Here is a 22,194-nt window from a genome sequence, read left to right on the forward strand (position 1 = left end):
AGAACAAAAACAGGGCATGGACATGCTGCATGGATGTCCTGAAAGCAACCAGAGGAGCAGGCTTGCTTTCTGACACATCTCTCCCAGATTTTTATACTAATGGTTTTTCTTATTTCTATACACTTGTTTGTATTCAATGGCTGAAGTTTTCTGAAAGTTTGACTCCCAGACTAAGAGAGGTGCTCCCACATTACTGCCTTGAGGGATTAAACTTTTGTTCTTCATCAAGTTTATTTTCTATTTTCAGTGGCTAATACAATAAGTTAAAACAAAAGACTATTATTTGTATTACAAAGAAGCCTGGAGTTTCATCATTTGTTTGTCTAGTTAGTCAGACCTCTGAAAGGGCAGCATTCCAGAGGACTTGGGAGGAACTACAACTGCAGATAACAGGTTCACATAAAGGCAAGGTTAATGTGCTCATTTTATTAAACACGGGAAAAGGAACAAGAAACGAGACAGAGGCGTCAAAGACTGTGTCTTTTAGAATACTTTGAAGTTGGTATGTGGATAAACAAGTGACAAATATATTTCTGTTTGCATGTGTTACTTATGTATATGGAACTAGGTGGGAATGATTCATCAAAGGTTGAAAAATAATTCAACCATGGTAATCAGTGCAATGCAGGAAGAGGGATATTGCTGTTCCTACTGTTTTCTTTGCTTGTTTGAGCTGCCAAAGTCTGAGACATATTATTGCTGTGTCAATGGTAAGCTGTTGAACAACCAGTTTAAAATTTTCTCATAAAACAAAAATAAGACTGACTGGAAATGGGATTGGGGCATCTAAAATATTTTTTTTATTATAAAGCAGTCTAGACATTAAAAATTATACATTTATTTTGAATCACTCACACACTGGGGAAGCATCCTTTTTATATATGTTATTGTAGTTCATGTTATAAACAGTTACCCAATGAAGCATTCAGCTAGCCATACCTACACTTAGATTTCCAACAGTGGTATAAGAGAAATGTAGAAAGTGTAGCTTGGGAAGACAATGTATAACCTTTAATGAATGCATTAGGATCATGACATCACTCTTATCTGGGAACAGTAAGATCAGGCTTATGGGACCTCATAAGATGGGCCAGCAAATAAATAGAAGAAAACTGTGAACATCAGTCCAAGAAAATTCTTGTCCCAAACCCTGCACATGGATCTTTAGGAGTTCTTAGTCTCTGATCTAGACAGTTGCCTAAGATAAGAGAGTAGGTGAAACAAATTAGGGCCCCATTATTCAGCGCCAGAATCTGTTCATCTATAAAACCCACAGTGGGTACCTGAAGTCACAGATAGCACTGCATCATCTATATAGAGAGCTGCATGGCTCTCTGTACATCCACGTGATCAAATTTAGTTAAGAAATTAGATGCAGTATGAGATGATCAGCAATAATAGTAAAAGCAGAATAATTATAACAGTGGACTGTAAGAACAAGACAAGCACTATTCTGGAGTTCTAGGACCAGTGCACACAAACACTGAGGTATCCACACAGTTGCTCTAATAACCAAGATGGTTACTAACTGACTAGGATGTGACTATAGATGTTGGATACACTGAACAAAGAGATAATTCCAGTTAAGATGGAGCAGACAGACCATGGAAAATTGCGTCGTGCTATTCACAACAACAAGTAGTTTAAGGCTTATGAATTGCTTACTTCTGGATTTCTCCATTAAGTATTTTCAAGATATATTTGGCTGTGAGTAGCTGAACCCATGAAGAAAAAAAAAATCACACACAAGAGGAGACTAGAGTGAGGAAGGAAAAGGCAGTCAGTTATAAACAGCTGATACATCACAGCTCAAGTTCAAGTGGAGTCACATGATTCAGAAACTCTTGATAGTGTCCTTGGGCTACACAGCACAGCAAAATGTCTGCCCAGCATAAAGACAATGGGATTGCAAAGAAAAGCTTTAGTCGTGCTCGGTGTCATTCACAGGTCAGCTCCTTTTCCTTTTGCCCAGCAGACACTCATTGTTCCCTGCAGATATACCATTGTGAAGAGTGCCTTCCCCTCCTTCTGATCTTTCTAATGTCCCCAGGTACCAAGGCAAAGCTCCATCAGTCTTCGACATTAAGTAGGCAATTGTCGTATCCTATTAAACCATGCTCCACACACAGTGTACCAATGCAGAACTGTCATCTGTAACTATGGCGCTATCCCCAGTCACCTGCAATCACGAGCTATTATTGCACCCTACCCCCTTCTTCCATCTCCAGCACTGCTTTGCCCATACACCCACAAGATGCATACTACATACTGATTAGATTCAGGAAGGGTGTCGGGGCTGTGACAAAGTGCTCTGGACCAGCTGCAACTCATTCCTACAGACGATTGCTATAAGTAAATGCAGGCCCTAAACAGCCACATATTTTTTCTAAAAGAAGCCTTTGAATTAGATTTTTTATGTGAATTTTTCAAAATTTTTATAGGTAAGTTAATATAGTGCTTAATATGTATGAGCCAAACATAAAGATTTGTCAGAGAGATCTGGTATATATATTAGAATCTGTCATCCCATTGTGAACTGTTCCCCGATCCATCATGACCTGCTTCTAATAAAGAAGGTGTTTAGGACAAAGATGTCTCTTAAGATACAAATCCAAGTTGGGTTACAATGGTGATCTTGCATAATAATAAATGTATATGTAATTGTGGTGGTTCATCTTGCTTGTCAACTTGACACATCTGGGAAGAAGGAACCCCAATTAAAGACTTTCCACCATTAGACTGGCTTGTAGGCATGTGTGGGGAGCACATTTTAGTTGTTAATTGATATAGGAGAGCTAGCCTACTGTGGGCAGTACCATCCCTAGGCAGATGGGCCTAGGTTATCTAGGAAAGGCAGCTGAACAGCCCTCTAGCAGCCCAGTCAGTGGCATTCTTTCCCGGTTTCTGCTTCATGCTCCATTGCTGTTCCTGTCATGCTATGACTTTTCTCAATGATGGATTGCAAGCAATAAAATGAAATAAACTCTTTCTTCCCTAGTTTGGTCATGGTTTATTACATCAACAGGAAGCAAAGTAAACAGTCTTGATATATTGTGATAATATAACTCTGGAAAGCAATATATTTCTCTTTAATTATAAAAGGCATGTGTTGTGTGTTGGGGGTGAAGCTAAGTACTAGAGCTCTTGCTGAACATGTGTGGGGTCTGGAAAGAGTGGGAGTGAGCTAGGGAAGAGAAAGCAAGTGTGTGTGCGTGTGCGTGTGCGTGCGTGCGTGCGTGAGCGAGAGAGCGAGCGAGAGAGCGAGAGCGAGAGCGAGAGAGCGAGAGAGCGAGAGAGCGAGAGAGAGAGAGAGCGAGAGCGAGAGCGAGAGAGAGAGAGAGAGAGAGAGAGAGAGAGAGAGAGAGAGAGAGAGAGAGAGAGAGAGAGATCCTCTTGGATTTATAACAGAACAAAATAAAGGTCAAGTTAGTATTCTGTAGTGACTGTAAACTTTCCTAAGATATAAAATATAGTTTGGGGACAAATTTAGGACTGTGAGAATAGTAATTTGGATTTGGTAAAACCTAAGAATGACCTTGTCAACAGTATGATGAACATGCATTTAATTAAATCATGCTACTAAGAAAGTCAGAATGAATTTTGTAGAACAAGGGAAATAATTGTGATATAAAACAGTTTCCTTTGCAAAATTGTTTACTTATTTATTTTACTGTGTGAGGTTCTGGGTGTTGAATTCAGGAAACATTTGTTTCAGTTGACAAAATAACATGTTAATGTATGATATCATATAGTACATGAGTAATTTCTGCTGTTAAACATGAGTTTGTTATTTTCATATGACCTCCTTTGTAGAGTTCGTGGCTTCAATACAAACATGGTAAGATTCACCTAGTCATCCTTGGAGTGCGAATTACTGTCCTTCACATCTGACACACGCCCCAGGTGCCCCCAGTTTAGCTCTTGGTAATATAATTCTGACAAAGGCATTGCCTTGGGATCTCGTAGCTGCTTTTAGTTGGCTTTGTGGCTACTGACCTGTGCTAACCAAGGTGACTGCTCAGAGGATGGGAGAATACCAAGCATCCTATTCCCTAGGTCCACCAGGAGTAACCTTAAGGGCTGCCACCACCCCTGAGAATCTACTCATCCTGACACCTGGCCACATTGTTCCCAGGGAGCCCCTGAGTGTACTAACATGTTTTACTAACCTCTTTTTGTTCTCTAGTGTAATCGTTGATGTTTACTGCCAACTTGACCTAATCCAGAATTACCTAGGCAATAGGCCTCTGCAGATGTCTGTATTGATGATTCTGACTACATTAATCCAGGTGGGGGGACCCACCCAGTGTGGGTGGCACCATTCTTTGGCTGAAATCCAGACCGCAGGAATGGAGAAAGGGAACTGGGCAGCAGCATGTGTTCATCGCTGACTGTTTCCTGAGGTGGCGCGTGAAGACTCCAGCTGCCTTGACTTCTCTGCCATGATGGACAGCCCTTCCAACTGTGAGCCAAAACAAACCCTTGACCCCTTAAGTTGCTTTTGTCCGGATATTTTATCTCAGCAATAGGGAAGGTAACTAAAATCCCTCGTCAGCCTTGAGTCTTCTGCTCTTTGCCAGCATGGCAACTCTGGATATTTAAATACGTTCATCATTGTCCTGGGACATATTTTCTGAGCTCAGCTGGGTAGTCAGCTGGGGACATAAACTGCTCCCCAAAGGTCATGATTGGCATGGCCATTGCTTTAACACGGAGAGCCATGATTTCTTCGGAAAACTTTTGTGCAATGGTTTCTCCGTTCAGTCTCACAATACCGAATCTTTTTCCTTCAGTGTAGCCATTTGCAAAGGAATTTGCTTTTGTTGATATTATGTACTGACCCAGCATAAAGGACAGGACAGCCATTCCCTTGAGGGACCACAGCAGGACATAAAGACCCTGCGAATATGCGTGTTGTGGTGACTGGGTTTGGAAAAGACTTCCGGTCTTTCACAATGGAAGTGGCCAGAATGTGCTAGTCTTTTTCCCACTTCCTTCACGCTGGTAGGAGGAGAGTACCTTCAGTCAGAGATGGAAAAGGACTCCGGTCCACCGCGCAGCACAGACTGTAGGTGATTTCTTGTTGCAACCTGTTATTTACCCCCGCCATCTTTTTTGTTTCACACTAAATCCATAAGGATTTGGTGTAGCCACCAAGCACTTATAGACGTCCCGACGCCGTTACGCGGTCTGCTAGCGCGTACAGCTTGTTATACTCAGGGAGGAGACCACCAGCGGGGAGGAGTTCCTTCCCATGGAATCATTGCTCTGTTTTGTTTTTCCTGGACTGATCTATTAAATACTTGCAAAGAAAGGACCGAAACCTTTCTGTTAGTCTTTGCTGTCCTGGCCACGGCTTGCTCCTTGAGCTCTAAGTTCCGAGAAGGAACATTTGCTAAGCCTGTTTGCTCACACCTACCAGGACTTGAGCGTGTGGTTGGTTCCCTTGACTATTCACTCAGTGCCAACACATTAATGACCAGCCGTGCGAATCCTTTCTCTGGAAGACCTTCTAGGTAGGGTGGAGAAATGTCCACGTCCCAGGCACAGTGTATCAGACTGTGTGTTTGGACACATGACGTGGTTTATTGAGTCAGTGTCAACAAAGGGGGAGGTTAGGGTGATGGTTCACCTGGTAAGGGTGCCTACTGTGCAAACAAGAGGATCCGAGTTCAAATCCCCAGCAGAAAAAGACAGGTTGGTATGACTGCAAGTACTTGAAACTCTAGCCCTGGGCAGGGAGACAGGCACATTCTGGGTGCTCACTGGCTAGCCAGTCTCATCAAAACAATGAGCCTTCAGTTCAGGGGAAGGCCCTGTCTTGATGAAGACAGATGATGCTGGTGGTCTCTGTCCTCTGTCTGTGTGTTCTTTTACCCTCAGATTCACTTGCATATGACACACACTCATATACATACATGCATGCACACACACTCACACTCATACACAAATACACGTACACACACACACTCACATATGTCAATGAGTTTAAACGGTTAAGAGAAACTTTTCTTGTAGAGAAATGTTGCATATGATGACATTTATCTTGTTTGGAGTTTGACCTAAGCTATGATGATAACTCAGTTCAGGCAGTCACATACAAAAAGTGGAGGCTGCTTGGCACGGTTTTCAGTATTTGGGGAGAATTCTCTGAACAAGGCTAGCTGTTTTGTGAAATGATTAGTTGAAAAGGCAGAGCCATACAATTATAGATACAATGTTTGGATCTGTCTCTCTGCAAGTGGGAGAGTCCTTCTAGCAAATGCATTAGGGAGGCTCTTGCTAATTCCAAAGAGAAATGCTTAGTTTGTTGAAGGAAGACAGCACCTCTCTCTTAAAACAGTCATTCTGAAGGATATTAAACTAGCATTTGGTAGAAGGTCACACTGAAGTAACTCCAATGAACACAATTTCCCCCTTCAGTACTATGCAGTAAATGTTCACACAGAAGGAGTTCTTAGTGGAATTTTTGTGTTTCTTCTTCTTTTTTTTAAAGGTATAGCTGATATTAGAAATTTAAATATAATCTTTAGTAGTGTTTTGCACAACACAGGCATTTCAATCCCATTGGCCAGGAGTGTCAACGTCAGTTCAATGTGAGCCCTGTCATCTTTGTTGAGTGTCGGGGGTTAGAAAAAGTGAACAATACATATTGTGAAAGTGGAATGGGGCCAGCACTACACTCTTGGAGGCTGAGAACAAAGTTGCATGAAGACAAAGACGATTTCAAAGTTAGAGCTTGGAACAGCTCTCAAATGATCTTGAAATGATCACCAAGTGACTCGTTGAGCAGTTACATAGCTCTAGATAAAAATGGAATTTTTATTGTCACACTTCACTTAAATGGTGTTGACTTTAGGTGGCAAACAGGCAGGGGTTAGTCCTGCCTGATAATGCCTCAGGTGATGTCAGCAGGTGTGTGCTAAGGAAATAAATGAGAGATTTCTTTATTACCAGATTACACAATCAAACAACAGCAGTCTCTTTCCACTGCTTTTTCAAACAAGGTTTCTGTAATTTCAGGGCAAACCTCAGAGGAAGTCCACTGCTAAATCTGAGTACTAGTCATTATTCTCTTGTAATGATAAGATTAATGACAAAAGTGCTCTGCAGGTCCCAGCTGGTTTCTCCAGCCCCTGGAAGTGAGCACTTGTAGGAGAAGTTTGGGAACAGCTTGTTTCTCCATTAAGATCTGGTCCAACTCCTTCTTGCACTCTGAAGTGGGACAATTCTCTCTGAAGTTTATATCCAGTGTTATGGTTTCACCCCTGTTATTATTATTGACAACAATGACTGCCATTTGTAGTCAGAAGTTTTCCTGCATCCCACCCATCCCATAGCCGCTAGTTCAAGTAAACATACAGAGGCTTATACTACTTACAAACTGCATGGCCTCATGGCGCAGGATTCTTGCTAGCTAGCTCCTATAACTTAAGACATTTCTGTTAATCTGTAAGTTCCCATGTAGTCGTGGCTTACTGGTACTTTCACATCTTGTTTCTCCTGGCGGCAGCTGGCATCTCTTCCCTCTCTCTTTTCTTCTTCCTGTCTATCAGCTTGAATTTCCTGCCTGCCTCTAAGCTGCCTTGCCATAGGCCAAACGGCTTGATTTATCAACTAATCAGAGTAACACGTATCCACAGTGTACAGAAAGATACCAAGATACCCTACAGCAACCATTTATTGAGGTCTTATTCACCATTCATTAAGGCTTAAATATACTCGATCCTTAGGGGCTCATTGTACCCATTTCCAGGTTGTCAATATGACTTGAAAATAGATTCATAAATGGATTAAGAAAGGAGGGTTGAAAAGAATAAACACGAGGGGCTGGAGGGATGGCTCCGCAATGAAGCATTCCTGCTGCTTGTGGAGAGGACGTAGGTTTAGTTTCCAGAACCAACACGGTAGCTCCTAACCATCTGTAACCAACCAATTCCAGGGAAGATGGTGCATTCTTATGGCCTCTGTGGGCACAAAAAGATACACAAGGTGCACATACATACATGCAGGCAAAACACTAATTAGATAAACAAATTGTCAGAGTAAGAATACACTTGAAAGCAAATCTCAAGTGCTTGTACACAAGTTTTCACAGTGGCATTACTCATAATAAGCAAAGTGTTCAAGCGATTCATACGATGTTGTTCATCAGTGGATGAACTGACAGGAAGTTGTTGTAGATCCATGTAGCAGAGGATGTATCACTCAGTTAGAAAAGGAATAAGGTACAGGTATGGGATACGGTGTGCCTGAATGAACTTGGAAGACATCATTTGAGAAGTAAAACTAAAACACAAAGAAGCAAGCAAACAAACATCACAAAAGGTCGCATCTTGGATGAGCTCTGTTGATGTGAAATCGACAATAACCAAATCCATAGAAACAAAGTAGACTGATGGTCGCCAAGGGCTGCCGGTGGGGTGGACATGAAGTTTTCTTTTAAGGTGATACAAATATTCTGGAAGTAGGCTGAGATAGACTTTTGGTTACATTACACCCAACTGTGATTGCACTACATGCCACTGAATTCTATACTTGGAAGTGGTTAATTTTATGTGACGTGAATTTCTTCTCAATAATAATAAAAAGATGAAAGAAAACTGAAATGAAGTAAAGGCAGTCTAATCTTCCATACTCTTCACACTTTTCATTGTCAACTTGACATACCCCTTACTGGCTTGATGCAGATAAGGTGAAAAGTTGAACTGGTCTCACTTCAGGCCTCCAATCAAAGGTCCAAATGGCCTCACTGGTCTCTCTATCACAGATTGCCACTACTTTCATTTCTTTTATCCTTTATCTTTAAATTTTAAGTCATTCTCCAGAAACAATCATCTATCTATCTATCTATCTATCTATCTATCTATCTATCTATCTATCTATCTATCTATCTATCTATCTCTCTACCTACCTATCCATCCATCCATCCATCCATCCATCCATCCATCCATCCATCCATCCATCCATCCATCCATCCATCCATCTATCTATCTATCTATCTATCTATCTATCTATCTATCTATCTATCTATCATCTATCTACATACCTACTTATCTATTACCTATCTTCTGCTGTTATGTTCTGCTCTTAATCGTGTATTTTATTATTTTTATTCATGGTTGTGCCTAAAATCCTACCTAGCCCATAACAGGTGCTCAACACACATCTGGTGAGGGGATGTGTGGATGATATAATCTCTATATCTGGTTCTATGCTGTTAGAACCCTGGCATTTAGGGCTCTAAACCTGGAGGCGTTCTGAGTTTACGGTCAGCTTGGACCACATGAAAGGTTCCAGGTTAGTTTGGGCTGCAAAGGTATGACCAGGTCCTTTGAAAAAGTAGAAGGAAACTGGATTCTCTTTCTGTCTGACTCATGAGCTGGGAGGCTGCTCTCTACCTGTACTCACTGTCCCTTCTTTTCAGACTCTTTTGCCCTCCACCTCCAGCTTTCCTGGGTTTCCCGTGTACAGGTCTTGGTTGACGCGACTCCACCACCGTATGCACGTGTACCTCATAATAATGAAGCCCGTACACATGTACACACATGCACATTCACTTGGCAGATCTCTCTTACTGGCTTTGCTAATCCGAAGAACAGAGAAGGCAGCTAGCTGCAACAGCGGGAGTGAAACGCGACAGTCCTGCCAAGGACAGCCCAATCGGGGCAGTTCTACAAAGACATTTATGAAAGACAGGGTGAAAATCTATTTAATGATTTTTTCCCCCTCTGAGTATTATGAAAAAGAAATTATCTTGCCAAAGTCAAGCAATTGAAATTCAGCTCAACAAACATTTATTGTGCGCGTGCTCCGGGGCACACACTGTTTTACGGGGAAAACAAAAATTGAGTTGAATTTCAAAAGAGTCTTAAAGGTCATTGTTATAAATGTAATCAGTATATGAATAACCCCTCTTAGTTCTTTGTCCCTTTGAGGATATTTCCGTGGTATTCTCATACAGAGTATATTTTCTTTTATCTTTTCCTACTTTCTGGAAAAAATGATTAATTTTCAATATATTTAAGACTTTCCTTAAATGTTTCACACTATTTACAATTGCATATGTTTTTATATATAAGAAGTTGCTTGTAATCATACATAATATATTAGTTCATTATATGCATATAATAACTTTATATTTTTATGCATGACTTTTTGCCTTCTTCCCTGGGACTAAAATTTATTTCCCACTCCTCATCAGCTATCTGTCCAGGCTGGATATTCCTTTCAGGTTTTCACTTTTGATCAAATAAGCAGAATGAAAGCCGGAACTGGGCTCTAATCCTTGTGACTGTCATTTCATTGTGTAAATTAGTTAAGGTTCTGGGGTTCAAACTCCTTCCCTATAAGATTTATCATCAATAAAATGTGGAAAGGTAGTCTCTTAGATTCATTGCTGGAACTGTTGGTTGAGCTACAGTTCAGTAGAAGAATGATAGCAGGAGGCCCAGTGGCTGATAGGTGGCAGTCTATTAAGCTCACCCCAAATTAGCATACATTGAACATTTATTTAGTTACTCAGAAAGGCAGGATATAGTGGAAGGATTGTAAAAAAACATAGCTGAAATATTTAAAAGGGCCTTAGATTATGATAAGTCTGACATAGCATAAGATAAAACACTTGTCTGGAAATTAATTTTTATTTTCTGTGTGTGTGTGTGTGTACACATGTGGTGCATGTATGTATTTGTGGTGTACCTGCATTGTGTGGTGGTGTCCCATTTTATCATTCTCCTTAAGTGATAGAGTCCTCAAGACAGGATCTCTCACTGAACTTGGAGTGAGACTAGCAGTTAGCAAGCCTCAGAAACCTTCCTGTCACCCTGACCCTGAGGTTACAGGTGTGTGTGTGTGTGTGTGTGTGTGTGTGTGTGTGTGTGTGTGTGTGTAACTATTCTCATCCTTTTTGTGTCTGTACCACTGGATTTGGATTCAAATCTTCATGCTTGTGTTGCAAGTACTCCTACCCAGCGAGCCACTTTCTCAGTCAGTTGTCTAGGAAACATTTTATATGTTACCAAGAAACAAAGGCTTTATGAATGCCTTCTTTCTGTTTTGAATATTCTCTAACAATACAGGGTCAGGGCTGTGTATGTTAGGAGAGGTAGCTCTGTGGTCTGAAAGCAACTTCCCATGAATGCAAGGCTGGCGGGAAGGAGGATGTTGGAGCTCAGTGGTGCATCCTCAGAGAGACGCATGGAAAAGGGGCAGAGTAGAAAATAAGAAAGCTCTTCCTGTTGCTTGAGTGTTAAATGTTCCCTGTAGCCTCCTGTGTTTCAACACTTGGCACCCAACTGGTGACACTGTTGTAGCAGGTTATAGGACCCTTTGCAGCCTAAGTGGAGGAAATAGGTCATCGGGGGTGGGTTTAATGTGTTAACAGCCTGCCCTGGTTCTAGCTCAAGTTTGAGATCTTGTTCCCTCATCTGTTGAGATGTAATCAAGCAGCCTCTTAGTTCCGCTGTCACAGTTGAGAGTTGCCATTGACTATGGCATCTGCTATACCTTTCCCGCCACGGTAGGCTGTACTTCAAGCTGTCGTTGGAATAGATCCTTCTCCTTTTAGTTGCTTCTTACAGGTGTTCTGTCACTGCATATGAGAAAACCAGCAGGGACAATGCAGATAGACAATGTCATCTGAGAGTTTGTGATGCCCTAAAGGACATGAGTTTTTGAAAGGTCACATAGAGAAAACAGCATTTGATGAAGTTTTCTTTACATGGTTATGCTGGAATAGGTTGAAATATGCATGACTCCAGAACATGCATGACATTGACTTACTGTGGTTTTTTTGAACTAGGTAAGGTTCTGCACTAGTCGGTCCCTTCCACTTTCTTTTCTTTTCTGAAAACATTTTGGAAACACCTGCTGTGTGCCGGGACGTCTGTGCAGCTTGTCATTGGCCTGTCATCTTTAGAGCTGGCTCATTTCCAATGCCTTGGGCTTTCATTGACTCCATTTAAAACCGTTAAATTTTAAATTTTAAATAATTGCGAAACAATAAATAAGATCATTATTTAAAGTTGTTAGGCACAAAACTGTTAAATAACAATTCAAATTATTTGTTATACAAAATTATTGATTGAATTAATATTTCAACAAAATACTCTGGTGTCTTGGTGTTTCCTCTTCAATGCTGGGAATTTGACTGGCTTGATGTTGTGTATGTCTTGTGCAGGAAACTATGGCTGCAGTGAGTTGATGTGTATCAGCCGGGGCATGTTTAGAAGACAGTCTTTCAGAGCTCTCCCGCAATCCTCCAGCTCTTATATTCTTTCTGCCCACTCTCTGAGATGTGCTCTGAGCATGGGCTGGGGAGAGGTTGGTATAGATGACCCATCTACAGCTGAGCTTATAGTCATCCCAAAGGCAGGCATCTGTAAGACAGGAGATGGGCCTCATGGGATCTTGACCATTCTGGCACTCTGACCTCTGCTGCCCTGTGTGCTACCTGAACTGTGAGGAAATGTCTATTGCGTAGAGCATCTCGCCTGAGGCATTTTGGTCTAGCTGCCTGAGCAGGTTAAGACTGGTATAATTGGTATGGTCTGGAGTGATGGACGATGAACTTTCCCAACAAGGAATGGTTGGAGGAAAGGCCCGTCAGGCTCTTTTAGTGTTAAACCGCAATGTTAGAGACCAAACCTGCAGTTCAGATTATAAAGCTCTAGAAGGTTACCCCCTGGATTTGTTTTAATGGTCTCTGAGATGACTGAACACGTACAAAGTTCTCTCAAAGTTCTGGGAAGTGTCAGATGGTCTTTACGTCTTTTCTAATTAACACCCAAATAGATTAGTATTGTCTATGCATTTATTCCATCAACAGTCTTTAAGTGCTTGCAAGAGTGGCAGGTACCATTTCCTGTAGGGGATACAGAGACACTCATTTGCTTTTCTTACTCTATTTGGATTGGTGTCCTAAGAACTCAGGAGTGTTGTCAGGGACAGATAATTGGTAATAAGCCTAACAGCCAGGTAAATTATATAGTCTATTAGAGGTGATAATTGCTAAGAAATAAAGGAGGAGGGCAGGGGGTAGGTGTGGGAATTGAAGGCACAGCACATTGTTAGCAGATATTTGAGCCTCACAGACCTGAGATTATTTGAGCAAAGGTTTGGAGCAGATGAGGAGGTGCTAAGATTGGATTGTAGATACCAGGGGCTAGAATTATTCAGGGAAACCCAGCTACAGAACTAATATACTTTTGAGACTCGACTAGATTAATCATTTTTCTGCCTCACTTGTGTCTAAAGTTTGTTAAGGCATTACCATAATATTAAAATGACCATTGAAATCCTATCTTGGCCAACAGGAACAATTATTTTCTCCCTCTTACATTTTTTTTTTGGTCTCAAACCCGTGGCTTTCCATGTGTGGCTCGGCATCAGGAATGTCCCAGGAGCCATAAGCAAAGCACACAGATTGGCTCATCCCCATCTCCCAGGATTTGTGTTAACTCATCCTTTAAGCAACTGCTGGTTCAAACTGGAGAATTGCTACTGTGTATCAGTGTCCTGTGAGCTATGGTCCAAGGGCCAAGGCTGACTGTAGCAGGAATCTTAACAGTTCCTATTAATAAAATCAAACCTGAGGCCAGTTATTGGGGGTGAACATTGGAAGATCAGAGAAACAGAACAAGCCACAGCTAACCTCACCTGGCCAACTTCTCAGCTGATGCTGTTTCCTCAGACCGGAAGCCTCTGCGTCCTCATATCGGAATGGCTCTCAGCTGAACTGTGCTGCTCAAAACCTAAAAGCTTAACCAGCCAAATGCCTCTAGTTTCTAGTCCTCACGCCTTATATACCTTTCTGCTTTCTGCCATCACTCCCTGGGATTAAAGGTGTGAGTCACCATGCTTGGCTGCATCCTTGAACAGATGGATTTCTGCCTCTGGAATGCTAGGATTAAAGGCGTGTGCTACCACTACCTGACTTCTATGTTTAATATTGTGGATGTTCTGTTCTCTGACCTCAGATAAGTTTATTAGGGTACACAATATTTTGGGGGAACACAATACCACCATAGCTGACTGGTAATGTTTTCTCTCTTTCCTTCTCTCCTTCCTTCCCTCCCTCTCTCCCTCCCTCCCTCCCTCCCTCCCTCCCTCCCTCCCTCCCTCCCTTCCTTCCTTCTTTCTTCTCTCCTTTCCTTCCTTTTTCTATCTGTCTTCAGGGTTTCACTATGTAGTCTCGGCTGGCCTGGCACTCTGTCCTCCTGCCTCAGCCTTCTGAGAGCTGGGAGTAGAAGCAGGTGGTACAATGTCCCCTTTGGTTCTTCTATTTTTAAGTGCTACATAACGAGAGACTTCTATTTTGTGAGCTATGAAAACTGTCTACAATGTGAGTTTCAGTGTCTGCCTATAGCACAAACAGGCACATACCTTTACATACAGTCTGTGGTTTGTGGCAACTTTTCTTCTATGGGAGTACAATGGGTAGTTGTAGCAGGGACCATATGACCTATAATCTACACCATTTACTCAGTGCACTTGTTATTCTCACTGTGACTGAAGCAGCATCGTGGCTCTGCTCCAGCGGGTACAGACCTCCATGACAGGGAAGGCCTGGAACAGTGGAGGGAGCGTATGCCTCAGCTTTTCACCCTGGAACAGCCCAAGTTCCATGTTCTAGCACGGAAGCAGCTTTACGAAACTTTGTAGTTTTATGGAACAAAGGAAGTTATAAATCAAGGCAATCTGAAGTACGTCGGTGGGTATGTCCGAGAGGCCATTACAGTAAGAAGGGGAAATTGTCTATAGGCCCGAGATGCTATCCGACGACATTCTTACCTTTTGCGTTGGTGGAAGCCAGTGGGTCTGCTAGGTCAATAGATTCCAAAGGTTTTTAATCTATTAGTCACAGGATGTTAGTTCAGAAGCCAAGGGTAAGCAAAAAATGGCTGTTTGGGAAGGTGTGTGTATGTGGGGAGGTGGGTGGGCAGGGGGGAGCTAAAGCTAGCTGAAGATAAGGTAATTAATCTTTGGACCGCCAACATTCCATCTCTCCACTGTACTGAACTTTTAATCTGTCTCTGCAGACAGCCTCTTTTCAGGAGTTTTCATTCATAACCACAGCACTCACAGAGATTAACATCTTTACTGTCTCTCCCTTTGCAGAAGAGTTCACCGATCCTGGGTCTAAAGGAGTTTCCTCCTTTGTTCTCCTCTATCTCCAGGCCCTCTTGTCCGAAGCCAGCATGCGGCATTCCGTGGTACCCATAGTCCCTCCTCTGCTGAGGGAACTCAGGGTCAGAGAGGTTAATTTTTCTTTGAGTGTGATGCTGTGCAGGGAAGCAGAAGCCCCGGATTTCCATATGCAAACTCCATGTGCATCTGCCCTTACGGAACATGACTCCCATGTACTTTGCATTCCCATTCTTTTGTTTCAAGGTCTAGGAGACATATTTTCTTAGCATTTGAATACGGTTCTGTGTTGAGAGGAAAGGACTGTGGGGCAGAAGACTGGCTGCCACTGTGGGTTCTGTCTAGCAGGCTCTGGTTTGAAAGTGGTTGATGATCGCAAACTGTTGACATGAACCCTGTGGTCAAGAACCTTGGCAGTTGTCGGTCTAGATGAGATTGTGCCTGTCAAGTTCAGGCCATCGCTTCCTGACAAAGACTCTCTCTTCACAACTGTGTGAGTTAAGACCACAAATGTACTGTGAACCAAAGCGAGGCCTGTGAATGCTGCTGTGGTAAAACAGAATGATTCAGGATTTCCCCCATTGTCCTGATCTCCCAGCTTCTTCCCCAGCCAGGATGCTTATTTGCTTAATGTCAGTGTAGTAACATTGGAACTGGGATCTGAGCTAAAACTAATCCTTGAAATCCTTTATTAGTGTCTGCAGGGGCAAGCCGTGGTGCAGAGGCAGCCTAAGTGAGCCACTTTTAGCACAAAGGCGAATATTTCATTTTGGCTTTAATTTCTCATTAATTTAATTATATGAATGTCTGCAAATGGCACAATTTCACCTTACTTTTCCCTGGGGGAAACATCATTGAACTCTTAATTCTTTCCAAGGAGACTGTCTGGGAGTATTTGTGTAGTCTGATTCATGATTTTATTGTTTGATTTTTCACATGGCCAGCTGCGCTCTGACTCTGCGCTAAGGGACTGGTGTGTGTGTGTGTGTGTGTGTGTGTGTGTGTGTGTGTGTGTGTGTGTGTGTGTTTGCACGTGCAGGCCCACAGGGATTCTTAGAAGAATCAGACAACACAAATTACGTTTTGTCTTAGTGTAGTCAGTTCTTCCCCCATGGAGAGCAGAGTCTGTAAGTAAGGAGATGACAGTTCTCTCCCTGCTGTTGAGAAGAGAAGCCTGCAGTACTGTGTGTAGACTGGAAAGCATGGGCTCCTGGGCAGAAAAGGAGGGCTTTGTGCTGATTTTACAGAGGGTTTCCTGCTCCTCCTGATCCTCCCTGTCTTCTACCTTCTGGACCCCTCTCCTTCTCTTTCTCATTCTTCTAATTCACCTGCAATTTTTACTGTGAAGCATTTCAAAGACTAGAAAAAAATAAGAAAGAAGATCTCATTTCTCTGTATTTATCTGGGAGATTCAACATTGGTTCACACTAGCTTTACTTATGTATCTGTGTATACAACCTCCATCTATCTCTCGTGCATCTTCCTGTGCATCTCTTCATATCTTCAACTGTCCTCTTCTGTCCACCCTGCCGTCTACCTTCCTGATTTCTTTTCTTTTTAAAGTCCATTGCAAATAAGCTGCAGATCTTATGGACCGTGGCTAAGTGTGTCAGCATTCATGTCTTCAAAATAAACACATCTTTGAGCATGCTCATTACATTTCAATTAATTAGCAATAATTTCTGGATATTATTAAGTATTCCTGTTTATTGAGTTTATATTTAAATTATTATACTTATCATCTGGGAAATTCCACCTTCTTAATTTTTTTTTCCTATTCAGATTTTAAAGTTTTTTGGGAAAAAAGCCCTCTTAGAAATGATCACATGTAGTCATTATTTACATTGTGGCTTGCATATCTAAAATTTTATGGATTAAGTTGCTGGTTATTTTTGCTGATTCTCATCTAGGTGCCAGTGGTCTCTCTCTCCTGTGTTTCCTGAATTTTGTATGAATGTTGTTTGTTTCCTAGGAGAGTATTAGAGGGAATTATTTGAGGTTCAGTTTGAACTGAAGATCCTCCAGGATATGATTACTCACGTTGCAAAAGAGATAACTTCAATCCAGGGCTCTGCATGTTTCAGTTAACATGGGAGTGGAATTTTAAACTGGAAACCCATTTGAGGGCCAGAGACTGTTTTCCTTCATTCAGCAATCACATCCTTGAAACAGAGCTACGGCAGTGGGAATTTTGGTTTGGTTCTAGTCTCCTGTGCATGGCACACGTCTGAAATCGCAGTTTTAGAAGATCTGTTGCACAGCTTGGATGGGCCCCACACTCCATTGCATCACTGAGGTTCAGTGCGAATCCCTAACCACTCAGCCACTCTCTGAGTAGCTTGAATCCCAGACCAGAGCTTCTCGATTCCGTTTATGAGGATGCCCAGTATGATGCTCACTCTACCCCAAAGAGATCATCCACAATTCGAAGAAGATGGGCCAACTTATCATGGAGAAAGAGCTTTCAAGGCTTGAATTTGATTCAGTCTTAAATTAGCCTAGAATAATGAAGATTTGAAGGATAATATTTTGTATTCTATCAAAAGCATTAAACATGTGTTGACATCATCTGGCCAGGTACCAAATGTTCCAGCTCCTGCAGGAATGGAGGTTGCATGTTGTTCAAATAGGCTGTTTTGCTCATTCTAAATTAGGAAGAGACTAAACAAAGCTCCCTGTAGTAACTAATCATTAGTAATTAACAGCAGAAGGGCTTCTGCTTTTGTATTTAGAACAGGAACCTTCATCTCCAAGGCAAGGTCTCCATGTGTAGCCCAGGTTGGTCTTGACCTCAGGAGCTTCCTGTCTCAGCTTCCAAAGTTCTGGGATTATAGACAAATGCTTCCTCACATAGCTTTTGGGTGACTTATTTTTGTGACCATCAAGATAGTTTCTAGGAAAAGCCAAATTCTGGCAGTTGCCACTGCTCATTTGAAGGAAGCCAAGATCTATAGTTTGAACCAAGTTTCACAAGTGTTAGAAGGTAGAAAAATAATGCTGTTAGATAATATTATCTTAAATATTTGAATTTTATGACCAGGTAATAAAAACATATGCTTCTTTTTTATTTTCTTTCTCAGCTTGATTCACTGGGAAAATCTAAACTTTTGAGCGACTATGAATTTATTAACGCAGATTTCCAGTGAATTTTCACTGGATGGATTCTATAATGGTAATAGGAATGCATAGATATAAACAACTTCTCCATCTTTTTATTTAGATGCAGAGTTACCATGTCTGTTTTGCTTATGTATAGTTTCTGTGCTAGTGCATAAATTTTCATATATCTGCTTCCTGAAGAGAACACAGACTAGTATTATTCCATAGTATCAGATGGATTTACGTTACAACATACCCAAGGTCAAGTAATTGATATGGATGTTTGGGTCTTTAAATTCTTATTTGAGTAAGTCTTTCTTATAACATTCCCCAAATATGAGTGAAGTGGAAGGTCTCTTTTTCCAAAATAACAAGTGAGGTGTTTTTTTGTTATTTGTTTGTTTAATGTTGGCCTTGGGCATGCTGGGCAAACTCTTGACTGCTAAACCACATTCTCAGCTAAAGTAACATTGTTTTGACGTTCTTTGTATGTTTGTTTGTTTGTAAATTCAAATATTTAAGATAATATTATCTAACAGCATTATTCTTCTACCTTCTAACACTTGTGAAACTTGATTCAAACTATAGATCTTGGCTTTCTTCAAATGAGCAGTGGCAACTGCCAGAAACAAACTTAAAAGGTTGGTGAGAAGATGGTGGGATTAGAACCCCTCTCCCATGTTTCTTGGTAAAGAAAACAGGATGATGCACAGTGATTTCTGTTCCCACAGGACACACTAGCTTTAAAAGTAAATGTTAGTGACAGGTCTCTAAATGTTCTCCTTGCCTCGTTAACAGTGGTTAAGCAGCACAGATGTAGGAAGAAGAGGTGAATGCTACATGGATGATAAGAACATGAGACCATCTGTGCCTGGACCTGCTTCAAAGCACCCAGGCCTCACATTCGGCCAAGGGAAACCCGTCTTCACGCACTTCAGTTGATCTTGCCCTCTGGTCTTGTGTTGGGAAGAACTGGGCATTAAGATTTACAAACTCCTAGTCACCATCAGTTACCTACGCATCCTTCCATTTCTGCATTCTGTCTTCATCACTATCGTCTTGGGCAGAGCTCTCAGTTCTTAAGGTATTTATGGCTCTAGCGGTACCTCAAAGTCGGATGTAAACCTGCCCATAACAATTCTGTTGTCACAATAGGTAGAGTGATGTGACTAAATCTGTCCCTCCTGGAAGCAGACTGCATTGCGTGGGAAGCTCCGTCTTTGTAGGAATAATTCCTCCCACTTCCCTTTCTCTGCTCCTTTTCTTTTGAACTCCCTTGCTTGGCATTTCTCAAGGTCTGCAATCCCATGCGCCGGAGAATCTGCCATCCTTGGAACAGTTGGGTTTATTTTCATTGATGCTCATGTAAGTACGGTATCACTTGGAGCACAATTTTCAACTTGATGAATGTTCTGAGGGCTTCTGCTGCATGAGTGGTCTTGTCCATCATATAATCATCCATTAATTTGGGAAGATTCTCATAATCACATGTTCATTACTCTGAAATTTGTTTTGTTCATTAATTCTCACTCTGTCATTATTCTGAAAAAGATCTTATAATCAAATCAATAATTTTGTACTGATGTGTTTTTTTATGTGTATAAAGTCTTTTACTTTACTTTTAGGGCCACATATATGCTCTATATAATATGTTAATTTACAGTATGCTTTGTGAAGAAAAGAGTAAATATATATCAAGAATAAAAACTCACATTTTTAAATGAAAGATACATGGCAGATTTAAGATACTATGATCTTAAAAGTTTATAGATCATTTAAGTTTTTTTCCCAGCTACTTAACATTTATTATGTTTTATAATAAATTATTATGTTTTTTATAGCATTTATTTTTATTTTACATGTAGGACTATGTTGCCTGCATGTATGTATGTGCCTTGTATGTATGCCTGAAACCACGGAGGACAGGAGAGGGTTTCAGATCCTTCTGTAACCTGAGTTACAAGCAGTCCTGAGCTTCCATGTGGGTGCTGGGAACCAAACCACAGTCTTCTGCAAGAGAAGCAGGGCCTCTTAACTACCAAGCCACCTGCTAGCCTCCTCATCATGCTTTGAAAAGTAGATTATTGAGATCTATTTTGTATTTTATGAAATTCACTCTGCTTATTTATTTATTTATTCAAATAAATGATTTTTAGTATATTTAGAAGATTATAAGAGGTTTTATGGAATTCAACTTACAAATATTTTTATTATATCCTAAATATCTAGTATGTTCACTTTTTTCCCTCGTTTCTACGTTTAGTCAACCAATGATGTGTTCAATCTTTACAGATTTGTCCTTTCTAGACTTTGATATCAGTGGACTCATATAAATCAGTGTCCAATGTCTTGTCACTGGTTTCTTTTACTTGGAGCATGCTTTTCAGACTCTTTCATGGCACAGTGTAGACTAACCCTTCAATCACTCATGCTTCATTGCCTGATGACAACACATTTTGCTCATCCACCGCCACTTGACGACCATTTGGAGTACTTCCAAATGGCTAATAAAGAATAATTTTGCTGTCAGAGTTCTTGATGATAGCCATCAGGAACCTTTATTTACGGCTAGCAGGACGGTGAACTGGAATAGCCGTTATGGAAAGTAGTGTGGAGGTTTCTCAAAAAATTAAAAATAGAACTGCTGGATGACCCAGTTGTCCCACACTGGGGCATTTCCCTGAAGGATTGCTTCTTCTACTGCAGAGAGATTTACACATCCGTGTTTATTGCTGCCCTGTTCCCAGCACTGAGGAAATGAAACCAGCCTCGATGCCCAGTGCCAGATGACTTGATAGGTAAAATGTGGTACATATGAACAGTGGAATTTTGCCCTGATATTAATAAAAATGAAATCATGAAATGTGCAGGGAAATCAATGGAGCTAGAAAGTATTATGAAGTAATCCAAGCTCAGAAAGACAACAGCAGTGGGTGCTCTGTCATGTGTGGAACCCGTGGGGTAATGTTTATATATGGACCCGGATGGGTATAAGTGTGGCTAGAGATAAAACAACTGGAAAGGAGACAAAAGGTACAAAGAGGCGGGGAGGGTGAGGAATGGAGTGCAGAAGGACACAGGGGCACGGGAGCAGAGAGAGATGGGGAGACAAGTGCGGGACAGAGAGAGGCGATGGAGGGGGAAGAGAGTCACACGTCTTGTTTGAAAATGTGATTGTAATGTCCAGCACGTTATATGCTAATTCACAAAAGAAAAATAAAAGAGTCCTGTTAATGCACCCATTCACAGGGGTGCATGCTTTTATTTCTTTTTGGATAAATTGCTGAGAACAAAATTGCTGAGCATTTTAGTGGCTTTGTGTTTACTTGGTGCTTACGTTTGGCTTTCTAAGAAGCAGTCACGTTGTCCTTCGAAGTGGTTTCACTGTTGTAAACCGTATCAATAATTTGTGAAAGTTTTTTTTTTCCCCCTATGTCCACCTCAGCATTTGTTATTCTAGTCATTATAGCTGATGTGAGCGGTGTTGTGGTGTTTCATGGTGGTTTCTTTTTGTTTGTTTGTTTGTTTTGCTTTTCCTTAATGACTAATGTTGAATTCTAACATATACCATCATTGCTGAGATCTCTATTCAAATCTTCTGTTGATAATCTTCTGATATTTTCACCAAATCAGTGAATCCTCTACAGTGGTAGGAATAAGATTTTGTTGGATTCTCACTGGGCTTTCCCATATCAGTGACTTAACTGCCAAAATGGACAATGATGTTTTTGTCGATTAAATACAAACAGGTATTTTATCTCATTGGCTCATAAACTTAAATGCTCCCCTGCATGCCAGGCAGTGGTGGTGCATGCCTTTAATCCCTCCCTGCACTCAGGAGGCAGAGGCAGGCAGATCTCTGTGAGTTCGAGGCCAGCCTGGTCTACAGAGTAAGTTCCAAGAAAGGCACAAAGCTATACAGAGAACCCTGTCTCAACTCTCCCCCCC

Source organism: Peromyscus maniculatus, chromosome 15 (genome assembly GCF_049852395.1).
Source record: "Peromyscus maniculatus bairdii isolate BWxNUB_F1_BW_parent chromosome 15, HU_Pman_BW_mat_3.1, whole genome shotgun sequence".
In the NCBI taxonomy this organism is placed as follows: domain Eukaryota; kingdom Metazoa; phylum Chordata; class Mammalia; order Rodentia; family Cricetidae; genus Peromyscus; species Peromyscus maniculatus.